Raw genomic sequence first — 3746 nt, 5'->3', positions numbered from 1 at the left:
GGAGAATGGAGCGAAAGCCCTGGAAAAGGAGGCGAAGTGAAAGGCCCATGTGCAAGCTCTGGTGCAAAGAAAGGAAGGAGAGCACTGCAGAAAAGTTAAGATAAGAACGTAAACATCTAGGTGCACGGGCGGGTCAGCGACCCGCGAGAGGAGGTTCCCCGCACTGCACGGAGGCCGTGTCCGCAGCCAGCCGGGCGGGCGAACAGTGCTGCGCTTCCTGCACTTGCCGGTCTGTGTAGACCCACGTGGCTGCAACACTCCCTGCCGGTGTGACCTGTCGAGGAGAAGAGCGGTCCACAGGGACGGGGCGGGGAGGGGTAGGGAGGGTCCCCGATCTCTGCTGCTGCCCGCGCAACCCACTCCTTGAAGTTTATCCCACCCGGAATAAAACAAACCCACCGCCACCCTCTGGGCGGCGTCGCAGCGCCGCGCCCAAACGCGGTCGGCGAAATCTGGAGGTTCATTGGCGTGTTTGTTTCCCGCGCCCGCGCACCTCGAAACCGAAAGCAGAATGGCTGGGCCCGAAGCCCGCCTGAGCGAGCGGCCTGGCCCGCCGCCGCCGCCGCTGCCCAAAGCGCGCCGAGCTCGGCTGCAGTTGCCTTGGCGGCCGCGGCCGGCCGACAGCAACAATGAGTTGCAGCGGCAGAAAAAGCAGGCTCCGGCTGGCGGGCAGCTGCAGCTCCGGCTGGGGAAAAAAAAAAAAAAAAGGAATGGCGGCGAAGAGCGAGACGGTGTAGTACGGCTTGTAGGGTGAGCGAGTGAGACACCAGGATGGCCGAGTGGTTAAGGCGTTGGACTTAAGATCCAATGGACGTATGTCCGCGTGGGTTCGAACCCCACTCCTGGTAGTTAGGTTTTTTCCTCATATTAAAATTTTTTTTTTTTTTAAAAACATATATACATTTTCACTAAGCACATTATGCCTTAAACTCAGGAATTCTGTCTCCTAGTTGAGAGAGGAGTTAAGTCCCACAGCACACGGCTCCGCTTCCCACCGGCCAGAGGCAACCCAGCGAGCGGGCCGGGCGTGGGGCTCGCGCGCGGGCGCTGACCCCCGGTCGAGGCGGCGGGGTCGGGTGGGGTGGGCGTCGCACGCGCTCAACTGCTTCGGGGGGCCCAGGCGGGGTCGGGACTCGGGAGGCAGCCGCGCGGCGGGGCGCACCTCCCTCGCTAGCTGGGCAGGAAGGCCGCCTGTGATACGGCAGGCAGCGTAGTTAGAAAAGTGCAGAAAAAGTCAAGAATGCATCTCTCCCTTTTCCTAATTTTTCGCCAAAATTAATTGTGTGCCCAGAATTCTTTCGTTAAATCCATGAAGGCGGAGACAGTATGCATCACAGCTACAAAATGGACTCTAATCGGTAATCGGCTAAGAATTTTAAAATAAGATACACAGTCTAGGTTTTTTTTAAATTTTTTGTCTTTGTTGTTTTGAAAATACTTTTAAAAAGTGAAAGTGATCTAAAATCTAGAGGGGCGGAGTTGCAAGTACAATGAAAATTACTCCCCCCTCCAAAAAAAATCATTTGAGAGTAAGATGCCAAATAGATGCTCCAGTACAACCGTTAAAAATCAGTAAATTAAAAAAAAAAATTAAAAAAAAAATCAGTAAATTAACGTTGATAATTTACTACCATCTAATCCCCAGGCCCCATTTAATCACCAGTCGTCCTTTAAAGTAAAAGGCTCCTCCTGTTCAGAATAATGCGCTGCATTTACTGGTCACATTGCCTTAGGCTTCTGCAATCTGAAATAATTCCTCACTGTTTCCTGACTTTCATATCTTGAAACTTCTGAAGATGACAAGCTCGTCATTTTGCAGAATACCTCTTCGTCAGTTTGGGTTTGTCTGATGTTTTCTCGTGATTCGATTCAGGTTGTACTTACAAAGCCCAGGGCTCTCCCAGAATTGACGCTGCGCTTGCTTTCTGGCCTCTTAGGTGGCATGGTTTTGATGTGTCCTGGTACTGATCTGAATTCACTTGATGAGGCTTTTCTGCCAGTTTCCCCGACTATACTTAACCCTTTGTGACTGACGCATATTTTGAGATGAAGTGCTTTGAAGCTATGTAAATATCCCATTACTCATTACATTTTCTGTTTTATTCAATCATTATAGAATCACAAGTTAGGCACGTATGCATTCATGGTGTCCTGTTTTTTTTTCCCATTTATTTTTATTAGTTGGAGGCTAATTACTTTACATCATTGCAGTGGTTTTTGTCATACATTGAAATGAATTAGCCATGGATTTACATGTATTCCTCATCCCGGTCCCCCCTCCCACCTCCCTCTCCACCCGATTCCTCTGGGTCTTCCCAGTGCACCAGGCCCGAGCACTTGTCTCATGCACCCAACCTGGGCTGGTGATCTTCCTGTTTTTAATTAATGGTTACAATCTATTTTATTTCTTTTGATGCTGAAAGTGTCCCAGATTTGGCCCCAGTGGGAGTCTGTTCAAACTGACTTTTGACATGCCTGCATTTTTTAGCATGTCCTTACTTCCTAGTCCAAGATGGTCCATGCTTACCTTGTATTGCTCTTGATCCAGACAATGCAGGATCAGACATTTTGAAAAGAACCTTTAGTTCTTTAGGAAACCGAGGAGAAAAGTAATTAGAAACCGAGATCTCAGTAGTAGATGTGCTCCTTGGTTCTGTTGTGTTACTGTTCCCAGGCCCTCTCAGTGGACAGAGATAGACACGTGTGTACACACCTGTATCTATCTATCTATCTATTTATATTTAGGAGTTCATACCAATACTCTAATTCTGATACAACACTATAAATCTTGTTCTAGTCTTTCTATCCATATTTGTAATTCCCAAAATTGCCCCCTGGTCCCCTGCCCTAGTGTACCATCTACCTTGTTTGGGCCCATCTAATGGATTTAGAATGGAATTGTTCAAGAAGAAGGGAAGAAGAAAAGAAAGAGGGTCTAAACAGGTTAGAAATAAGCATTCTGCCAGCACCTAGAACTGGCTGTAAACCAGTCACTCTTAGACCTTTCAGATGTGCAGATTAATAAGCCAGCCTTTCCTTAAAGGAGCTTAGATAGTGAGAGACAGATTTTAAACCACACTTATGATGAAAAAATAGAAATTATATGCCAGATGCTAAAGGAGTAGTGCTGATAGCCCTCTTTCCCAGTGAGTCAGCTTTAGATGAGAACTGAAGGAAGAGGGGGAGGGTAGGAACAGAGAAAGGCAGAAAGAGGGGTACATGTCGGGGAAGACATCTTGAATCCATCCTAAATATGGTGCCTGAAGTCCACTGAAGGATCCAGAACAAGAAGCAGCCTGATCAGTGTTGCATTTGAAAGTATCTCTTGTCTATTGATGTGCAAACTCTTGATGTACAAACTCAATGGGTCTCTTTATGCTCAGGACAGGGAGCATGTTGAATTGGCAGAAAATATTTCTTAGGGAAAAAGTTGAATGCAGTCAGTAGCCAGTTAGACTGAACTCTATGCCTCTCTTCCTCCTTAAAAGTTGAGCAAGGAGAAAAACAATATTGACTTGAAGCCTTCCCAGTCTGAACCCAGGGCTTCTTGCTGATTTTTTTAAAAATTTTGATTTGTTTTTATTAATATGTTCATGTGCAAAAATGGAACAAAACTTCCAAGAAGAGGCAGAGTAGTGTAGAATTATACTTTGTTCCTTTAAAAGTATATTGTATCTCTAGTCAGTAGTAACCAGTTACTGTGCTATAGCAAAGATGGTAAAAGTCAGCTAGTATTCTTTCTTGTG

At 46.6% G+C, this 3746-nt stretch overlaps 1 non-coding gene across 1 annotated transcript; it reads left to right on the top strand.

Moving 5' to 3' along the window:
• Positions 1-765: 765 nt before the first annotated feature.
• On the top strand, positions 766-848 carry TRNAL-UAA (transfer RNA leucine (anticodon UAA)). The gene has a single exon. It is a non-coding gene; the product is annotated as a tRNA-Leu (tRNA).
• Positions 849-3746: the final 2898 nt, after the last annotated feature.

Source organism: Odocoileus virginianus, chromosome 34 (genome assembly GCF_023699985.2).
Source record: "Odocoileus virginianus isolate 20LAN1187 ecotype Illinois chromosome 34, Ovbor_1.2, whole genome shotgun sequence".
In the NCBI taxonomy this organism is placed as follows: domain Eukaryota; kingdom Metazoa; phylum Chordata; class Mammalia; order Artiodactyla; family Cervidae; genus Odocoileus; species Odocoileus virginianus.
The sequence above is the reverse complement of the archived record's forward strand: the minus strand, read 5'-3'. Positions and strand labels throughout refer to the sequence as shown.